At 36.6% G+C, this 10288-nt stretch overlaps 1 long non-coding RNA gene across 2 annotated transcripts; it reads left to right on the plus strand.

Annotated features, from left to right (window-relative positions):
- Window positions 1-7896: 7896 nt before the first annotated feature.
- LOC149269921 (uncharacterized) lies at window positions 7897-10050 on the plus strand. Of its 2 annotated transcripts, XR_016269241.1 has the most exons (3): window positions 7995-8718; window positions 8805-9334; window positions 9459-10050. It is a non-coding gene; the product is annotated as an uncharacterized LOC149269921 (long non-coding RNA). The 2 variants fall into 2 exon arrangements; XR_016269240.1 differs by having other exon boundaries at window positions 7897-9334.
- The last annotated feature ends 238 nt before the right edge of the window (window positions 10051-10288 follow it).

Below are 10288 nucleotides of genomic sequence, written 5' to 3' on the forward strand. Positions count from 1 at the left end.
GTATTGCTATCCGCGAGATTCAAATTTATAAAGCTGTTATCAGTATCGAAATATATTGTTAAATAGATTCAAAATTATTTAGTAAATTTTAATAATATTAATAATAATATAGCAATAATTGTTTATAAATAGTTTTCATTAGCTACTGATGATTCCTCTGTATTTATCAAGATACAATCTGTAGATTGAGATACAAAGCTATAAAGTGCGTAACGCGCCGCAACTTGTCATAATGAGGCATTAAAAAGCAGCTTAAAACCGTCAAGATTTGCCGCCAGCCCAAAGAATACGAAGAGTAAGAGCGAAAGAGAGAGAGAGAGAGCAGCAAGCGATCTCGCTTTGATTTATGACGCCTTGTTTGCGATACAAACTCTCAGATAGAGTCTTAGAGCGGGGGGAATCAAGTGTAGCGGAGAGCCATGTCTAAGGGGCACTTGTTGTAGATGATATCGTAGCGCGCTTTACGTTTGCCCAGTTTGATTGATTGGTCCAAACACACACACTTACACATACACATAGACTGTGTGTGTGTGTGTGTTTACTTTGCGTTTGTTTTATGATATGAACAGAGATCTGAGTGCTCAACATCTGTTGCTTTCGAATATTTCGACTTGGTGACACTCTTTGTGCCCTAGATACAAATCAGTTAGCTGAACCGGGCTAAGCCGCTTGACCTATATCTATATACAATAGTTTTTTACTTTTTTTTTCCAAAGAACACGCATCGAATTATTCACAGTGTAGGATTATCAAAGAGTTGAAGCAACTGAAATTTGGAATCATTTTCAACTATTCATTCGGTGTCGGGTAGAGATCTTAGAAAATTATTAACAAATATGGTTTTCTGTCATTTCTTAAATATAACAAATTAAATTTGAGTAAAAAAAAACAATAAAAAATATTTGTATTTTATTTGTAGCTATCGAAATTAAATTTCTATTATTTTAATGTTTCATTTATAATACTTTAATATTCGATTGTATCTTTGAAAATTGGTAATATTCGAGTGACATTTAATACTTGCATTTTTTTAATGTAAATTAACATTAAAGTCGACTCCTGATAATTCGAAATGGTGAGGGAATTAGTTTTCCATCGAATTACACAGTAACTCGAAACATAGAGAATTATTGAAAACGAATTTTTTCGATTTAGCGTGGTAAAAATTATTGAGAATCGCCTGTACATATAGACTTATATATATACATATATATGTACGTTTGATATATCAACATATTTATTTATTTAAGCATATTGACAAGACATTAGTTTTGCAGGGGTCTTATGTAAGGTTTGAAGATGGGGGACTTGATTTTTATTAGGTTGTAAAGTTCCTTGTCGAAATTAAATCTAAAATCCTAGAAAAAAGGAGAAAATTTAGTTATAATATTACTTTGATGATCTGCATAACTCATAAATTTTCCACCGTTTAGTTAAAGCTTTAGCTAAGTATTTAGTTGCACCTAGAAGTCTCACCTCTCTCTCAGTCTATCACACTCAGGCAGTTTCTATAGATCACTCTGAGTAACACTCCAGATAAGAGTGATCTACACAAAGTTTTAACTTTGCTTTTTATTAATTTTGCATTTCAGCTCATATAAAACTGTCTTTTCTCTCTCTCTCTCTCTCTCTCTCTCTCTCTCTCTTTCTCTCTCTCTCTCTCTCTCTCTCTCTCTTTCTCTCTCTCTCTCTCTCTCTCTCTCTCTTTCTCTCTCTCTCTCTCTCTCGCTCTCTCTCTCGCTCTCTCTCTCTCTCTCTCCCTCTCTGTCTGTCCTATCTGTCCATCAATTTAAGCTCATGTCAGAGACGCAGTGCAACTTCTCTTGACTTTATCTACGGCCGAACAAATGCCGAGTGACAGCTAAATATGAAAATTAAACAGCTAGGAGTGTGCAAGGGGCAGCGAGAGGGGCAGGGACAGGGGCAAGACGAGTCGCTAATCGCCAGAACTCGCCACGACTCGACACGAGTGATAAATTTATCGAATTGTGTAAATATTCAGTCATGATAACGCGCCAGTTGTCGTCGTTTGTCTGTCTCCCTCTCTCTCTCTCTCTCTCTCGCTCTCTCTCTCTCTCTCTCTCTTTAGGCATTTTGTATATTTATCCTACGCGCTGATTGCATTTTTGTGTAAATTCTTGCCACAATAATAATCAGCCAGGCAGGGCAAGGCAGGCAGCTCCTTCGAGACGTCTGTTTGTTTATGCTCTTGGCTGAAGGCAAACAAAGCGACGACTGCGGCGCATGCGCAACTGTTTAGGACCGAGAGTTATTTGACTGGACGTATTACCCCCTCACCCTCACCCCCAACCCTCGCCCTGGCCCTGGCTGGACTCTTGGTCGGGTCCGTCATTCATATTTTGAGCGCATTTGTTGTTTGCCTGGCAACCAGTTGGCAGTTGGCAATCGGCAGTCGGCTTGGCCCTTGGCTCGGCTTGTTTGCATAAATGATAAATTGCTAATTGATAAATTTCTTAGTTGTTGCATTTCTGTTGTGTTTGTCGATTGATTAGTTGCCTGGCATTTGCCATTTCCCATTTCCTGGCCAACGCAACTATTTGCTCGCTTTACCTTGCTCCACACGTGGCTGGAGAATGTTGACTTTACCGTAAATCATTCACTTTTTTGAGAAATGTCGTTACATAATCTGATTTTATATACACATAGCTATGTGTTTCAGATGTGATTTAATATGGAACATTTTCAAAATTATTCCTTGCTTATTTTCTATCTCTCTCTAAAGTCGTTTTGTCTCCTTGTATATCAGTTATTCGATATTGCTCTACTTCACTCCAACTTTCTTTGTCTATCCATACTCTATTCTTTTTCAACCCGTGAATTACTCTTTTTCTTCTTCATTTTGGGTTTCTCAATTTCTCTCTATAAGCCATTCTTTGCCCTCTCTCTTTCTATTCTATTTACTCATAATATATGCTTTAATCCCTCCTTGCCTTTCTCTCTCTCTCTCTCTATGCCTCTCTGAGTCTATCAATGTTTATATTTTTTCTCATTCCTGTCCCATATCACTATCTCTCCATGTTTTATTTTCACTGCCTCTATTTCTAATTCTCTTTCTCTCTATCTGTTTATCCCTACCTGTTTCTCTCTCTCTCTCTCTCTCTCTCTCTCTCTCTCTCTCTCTCTCTCTCTCTCTCAATCTCGCTCTTAACTCTTTTTTTGGCTCATTTTCTTTGTCTTAGTATGTGTCTCCGCCTCGGTCTCTTTTCACTTTCTCCCTCTTTCTCTTTATCCTCCTCTCTATATATATTTCTCTCTGTTGCTCATTCTCACCGATTCTTTCTGTTGCTCTTTCTCCGTGCACCTCTCTCTCCTTCGCTTCCTCTGTCTGTGCTCTCTCTCTCTCTCTCTCTCTCTTCATCTTTGATTATCTCTCTTCCTTTTACTCTCTCATTTCGATCTCAGGATAAGTGTTTCTTGACATTAAACTTTTACTCTCATATTGTGACACTTAAATACATTTTTTGTGTAAGCCTTTGATTTCTTAATTTGCTTTGACAGCGCATTACAAATATTAATTAACTTCGACAATCCAAATATACATATTTATATGCATATATATGTAAGCCATTCATGCGTTAATTAATTTGGACAACTTAATACATACATTTTTCATTTTTTCAATTGAAAGGGGAGTTGACTTTTGGCAGTAAATATATTGTTTTGGTTTTTTTTGTTTCCTTTAAGAAATTCGACCCTTATGACAATACAAGATTAAATCTCTTAAAAATTTTTAATTTATATTCGTAGTGAACTTTCAAAAGCTAGAAATTAAATTATTTTATATGGGAAAAATATTAGAAAAATATAAAATAAGCAATAAGCATCTTAAGAAATCATAAAACGAGGAATATAAGTGCCTTATATTGAACACTAATTCCTTTAATTAACTTAAATTAATTATCAGTGAATAAACATGTCATAACAACTATAGAGATATTTTATATATATTCTGCTAGGTATACCTAGCTATTGTAATATGCTTTTTCAATAGGATCTTCAGGTGAACCAAAGTTGGTTAAAGCAGCATTCGTGCCTTGTACCTATCAAGTATATGCATATATATATATTTTTTTTATTTGCCGACTTCCTCAACTTGCTACACTTAAAGTATCTTTGAGTATAGTTTTTGGTATCTCTGCTCGCTGTCGGCCTGGCTCATAAATTTCGTTTAACGCGTGCCACTCACAAAGTTTGCGACCGCACTTCGGAAACTTGCAAGTAAGTTACCCCAGACCCAACCCCCCGCGCCCCCGCCCCATTGCATGGATCCAGCTGCCTTCCGCTTACATCAAATCAATTGCCGGCCCCAGTGAGACGACTCGATATGCCGCTCACGTACGCGTATATCAATTGTTGCTGGCAGCTCTAGGCAAATGATGGCCCAACTTGCCTGCCAGTCGGACTGACGGACTGACTCACTGAGTGACTGACTGAGGGATTGACGGGTTGCCTGTTACGCGGCTTGGCTGTCCCACTGTCTATACACATGCATATCATACATATATATGCATATCATCAACTCTTTGTCTGCTGATTCAATGATAACTTTAAGTTAATCTTTTTTATTTTATTGTAATAATTAAGCAACATTATTTGATAAATCTAATACAAATCCGAGTGTGTGTGTAGCTATATAAGCTCTAAAGCTTATCTACTCTTTACCCATTGTTGCTGAATGCTCTCTTTGATTTTGCTTGAGGCAAAATTCTTCTGCATGCTAAAGCTTTTCCTTGGGAGGCATGCAAAAATAAACACTCATAAGCGATTCAACCATACACAAAAACAACAATAGCAAATACATCCAATACAGAGAGAGCAGAAAAAGAAGTTGTGAGCGCTCTTTTTAAGCTTAGAGCGCGAGCAATGCGGAATGAGGGACACAGGCTGTATACATGCATGTATACATACATGCATGCATCACATGTAAATAGCCAATGCAACGCAGCTTTTGATCCCGTTGCAAAGAGCGGACATGCGAGCGACTAAGATGAGCGTAAAAGTTATATTTTGATGAACTCTTAACATACGAACTTAGTGATTTAGTGGGTCTGCCCTTGCCTTGTTGTTTGGTTGGTCGACTGAACGAAATAGTGAATAAAATATATATAATTAAATATATGTCATTAAAATGAATAAGCAAAAGTTTGGATTTTTGCGTATTTTTTGCGTATTTAACAAACGTTCTAAAGCAATGCAAATACATACATATGTATATACAAATGTGTTAAAAAAAAAAGCTTTTTCTCATAGGACAACTTAGTGTAAATGAAAGAGTGAGATATACATATGTATATGTACGTGTAAATAGAGAACAGCAGTAAGTGAAAGCTTAGCTTACTTTTATTATTGATACCTCAAACAGTTGGTTGTCTACAACTATACATATATTTATTTCAGTACTGAAACTGATTTAATCCGAGTCGCTAGCCACCAACGAGTGCTGCTTATCCGCAGAAGTGCCCCGAGTCTGTCTAATCCACAACTGAAAGCGGACAGACTATAAAAATCTCATCAGATTGCCATGTAAAGCAGTTCTCGAATTGCTGCAGTGATTCCTAATGCTATTTTGCGCACATCAATGCCAAATAGAAAGCGAGTGAAAGAGTAGATGAAGCAATGAGGGAGACAGGGAGAGAACAAGAGAGACAGGGATATATATTCCAGATATTCTGGCGTTTGTTTCGGCTGCTAATCCCTCAAGCGCATCAAACAGCAAACTGGAAAATGTTGCAGCAAGTAAGTCAAAATTTAGTTCATGCTCCTCCTCCTGCTCCTATTCCTGTTCCTGTTCCTCTTTCTAGTTTTACTTCTCTATTCTTTTTTTTTTTTTTTTTGTGTATGTCTGTTGTATTTTTGCTGCAAGTACAGCTTGCTTCATGGGGGAGGGGTGGGACGGAAGGGCTCTGGCTATGCGCTGGCTCTGGCTTTTGCCTTGGTCCAAACTAAGCTCGTTGATGTGTTAATTGACCAAAATTTCGTACACACTCGCTGGGAGGCAGACACAGATATACACACAGACAGTACGTGTGTATGTGTGTGTGTGAACCTGTAACTGAAACTGATGTTTTGTAGCTCAACTCTCGCTTGTCGATATTAAATCCCAGCAAAACTTAATTAGAAATTCCATTTTTGGCTTTTGGGGGCATTACACGTGACGCGTTACCAATTATCGACTGGAGAACTGTTGCATGTCTGCCCGCCTGCCACACACACACACACACACACACATACACACACACACACACACACGAACACTCCCGCCTCGCCGCTTCCTGCTGCTTGTATGCCCCGTTGGCTCTGTGGAGCGTTAAACTGCAACACGCCAATTAAAAATGCCTTTTGATGATGACATGCGCAGAGCACAACACACATACACACACACACACACACGCACAACAAATACTGAAGGAAGAAAAAAAAAATACAACAACACCATCAACAACAACGAAAAGTGCAGTGCAGAAACAGGAATCAGAGTAGCTGCAACATTTACCTGGCCTTAACGGCTCGCTAACGGTTAAACTGAACTAACGGGAAACGGACGAACGGAACCGCCGCACGACTGCACGTAACTGCAGCGGAAATGCGTTTGCAAAATGGCGCCGACGTGCGTGCTAATGAACGCTCAGTGCGAATGCAATTGCGAACGCTGTCCGGCAAACAAAATGGAGCAGCAGCAGCAGCAGCAGCAGCCAAGCCTTTATAAGCCACCAATACCCTACTATCCCCAGGTAAAGCCTCTGCCAACCCGCTCAGCCATCACCTGCCCTGATCCGCTCATAGGCACGTCATCGATGTTAATTCGCCAAAGCAGCAGCAGCAGCAGCAGCAGTCGACTGTCGTTGTTGTTGGTGTTGTTGTTGTTGTCTCTATTGAAAAATCACAGGCCTGAAATTGAACACATTTTGTCCATTTTGTGGTTTGTGCAACAACAACAACAGCAAGCGGCCATAACATTTGGGTTGTTGAATCAACTGAAGGCTTTGTTTAGTATGCAAGGCAGCAAAATGTTAACGTCGATGTAAAACGCAAACGCACTGCTAAATTTGCCAGCGAGAGATAGAGCGAGAGAGGGAGAGAGAAAGAGAGAGGGAGAGTGGCGCAAGGGGCTGAATAATCACAGTCAACTGTCAAAACTTCAGATGCATGAGCAGCATGATGATGAAAAGCAGCCCCAAACACTAGCAAGAGCAGCAGGAGTAGCAGGAGTAGCAGCAGGAGTAGCAGAAGCAACAGCTATTTGCAACAGAGAGTAAAGCGCTCAACCAGGTGGAACGTTGACTTCATTTCAAATGAGATGAAACCAAGTGACAGCGTTCAGCTAATAGTGATTTAATTAAAATTACTTTGATTTATCTTTTAATGTGTGTCATGCTCAGAAAACATATATATGTAAAACAATATACAATATATATTGGCAAATATGAATTCCAATATTTGTATCACTACAAACTATGTATGTATATTTTGTTAGAGCAATGCTGAGTAATATATAGTATATCGATAGTTATAAAAAAAATTGAAGATATGAAGTGAAATATTCCTTAATATCCCCATCTAAATGAATAACAATATTTGTTAATCTTGAAATTTTTTTCAAATTTCATTTTACGAATTGAACAAAAATAAATAAATAAATATATCTATTGATAAATACTCCTTTTGTATACATATATAATAAAATTAGATAAATCTAATATTTGCATCTAAATGAATAACAATATTTGTTATTATTGATATTCACTTCAGATTTATTTTTTAAACACTCAATCAAAAAAATAAAAATAAAGTTAAAAGTACTATTTGTATAAGAGTTGTATAATTATCTAAGTAGAATAGGTTCAATAGTTGGGTAACATGTTTTTTTTTTTTTTTTTTTTTTTAACGTATTGTACATTGTATTGTATTGTATATATTATATTACGTAATTTTATTGTATTACTGTAAATTAAGCCTCTCAATACATTATAATATGAGTAAACATATTTCTTTTAAATCTATATATATAAAAGAAAGTTGTGTAAAAGTGAAGACTGCTTATAACTTGATTTGGGCTGAACCAATTTTCATGGTTTTTGATTTGTTGGATTTGTCTCCGCAACGAGTTTAGTATAGGGTCTTAAAAATACTGAAAAAATTTGCCGAATACTTGAAAAACGCGGTTTTTTCCCCAAATGTTCAAATTTTTTTTATACCCAGTAGGCTTGGTAACAGTGACAGTTTTGACAATAGTGTAGAAGTAAATAAACAAATGTAGTCAGTCAGTCTACGGTCTCCTGACCTCGAGCAGACCTGACTATTCAAAAAAAAAAAAAAAAAAAAAAAAAAAAAAAAAAAAAAAAAATTTCAAATCAAAAGGAAAAATATTTCAAATCAAAAATCTGCAAAAAATCAAAAGATTAAAACCTGACTGTTCAAAAAATAAATAAAAAATTAAAAATTCGAAATTAAAAAAAAAAAAGGTAATTATTAAAAAGTGTATTTTTGGCTTTTTATATTTTCGGACTTTTAAACTTTATAAATATTTCAAATCAAAAATCTGCAAAAATTAAAAAAAAAATCAAAAGATTAAAACCTAACAATCAAAAATAAATAAAAAATTCAAAATTCAAAATTCGAAATTAAAAAAAAAAAAAGTTAATTATTAAAAATTGTATTTTTGGACTTTTACAAAAGCTAAATATCTCGAAAGTTCAGGTATTTGTTTGTCTCAAACATAAATTTGTGTAAATTATTTATATTTATATTTCTCGATTGTTTTATATGGTTTTGTGCGAGGGCAGTATTACTATTAATAAAAATGCCGCGTCCTAGAAGATCTAATCTTTCCCGGCGGACCCATAATGCAATTAGGCAACGGAATAGCGCGAGTCAATTATCTGACGAAGAGCGAGAAATCGCCCGAGAAAGGCTCCGCGTTAGTACCCAGGGAAGAAGGGCCTTAATTCGTGCTTCTCAAAGAGAGGCAGCCCGTGAAATGGCAATAAGAAATGGTTCAAGGATTGATTTGAATCGAGCAGCGTTTCGATATGATTGCACTATTGATTACAGCTTGAATCGTTTAGTTTGCATTGGTCCAATGGACGTTGTTTGCTAGCATTGTGGCGCATTGAAGTTTGCTGGTGAAACGCCCGGTTTGTGCTGCCTTAGTGGTAAAGTGACATTGCCATTAGCGGTCACCATAGCCATTGCGTTCCCTGCTTTATGGCGAAACACTAGAATCACGACATTTTCTAGCGAACACTCAAAAATACAATGCCTGTTTCCAAATGACATAATTTGGGGCGGAAAATATTGGAGACGGATATTTAAGGTAATTTACGTTAAAAATTTTATTTTCTATGACTGCCAAAAAAAAATTTTGAATAATGTAGTTTGTTAGATTTCTGTAAATAGTGTTTGTAAATATAACTATAACTATGGCTTTGAATTTAAAGATTCAAGGCCAGATTTGCCATCGCATTGGATCATTGCAACCTATTGAAGATGCACAGCACAAATTCTTGCAAATATACTTCATGGGCAATATGGAAGAACAACTTGACCGGCGTCAAGAAATGAACACAGCTATGAAGAGCAATTCTCCATGATTTGCATGCTTAGAAATTTAAACCAACCAAAACTGTGCAATGGAACGCGTTTGGTGATAAGAAAACTGATGAGCAATGTGATTCACGCGTTGATACTCAAAGGAAAATTTAAAGATGAGGAAGTTCTTATTCCTAGGATTCCGATGAGCTCAACAGATATGCCCTTTGAATTTAAACGAATTCAATTCCCGCTTCGTCTTGCCTTCGCCATGACGATCAACAAGTCACAGGGCCAATCTTTGACTATTTGTGGCCTCAATCTAGAAAATGCGTGTTTTTCTCATGGTCAATTGTACGTGGCATGCTCACGTGTTGGCAAACGATCCGCATTATTTGTTCTTGCACCCGACCAAAAAACGAAGAATGTCGTTTACAACAAGGTGCTTGAATGAAAATCCGATTAATAAATTTATCAGTGTATCCCAGCCTGAACAACATAGCTTTCAACAATTTTTTACCTAGAAATAATATAGAGGGCAATGCAACGTTTGCCGGGCCAGCTAGTATACATATATATACATAAATGTTCAATAGGTCATAGACAGACCTATTTTATGTATGTAACAACTATTATGTTTATACAAAAAGAGTGCGCTTATTATAATTATTAATAATTATTGATGAGTATGAAGATAAATTGATGCAACTTAAATAACCTCAAAACACTGAGATTATCT

The sequence above is a fragment of the Drosophila arizonae genome, chromosome 3 (assembly GCF_054131065.1).
Source record: "Drosophila arizonae isolate 15081-1271.41 chromosome 3, UAZ_ARI_1.0, whole genome shotgun sequence".
NCBI lineage: Eukaryota > Metazoa > Arthropoda > Insecta > Diptera > Drosophilidae > Drosophila > Drosophila arizonae.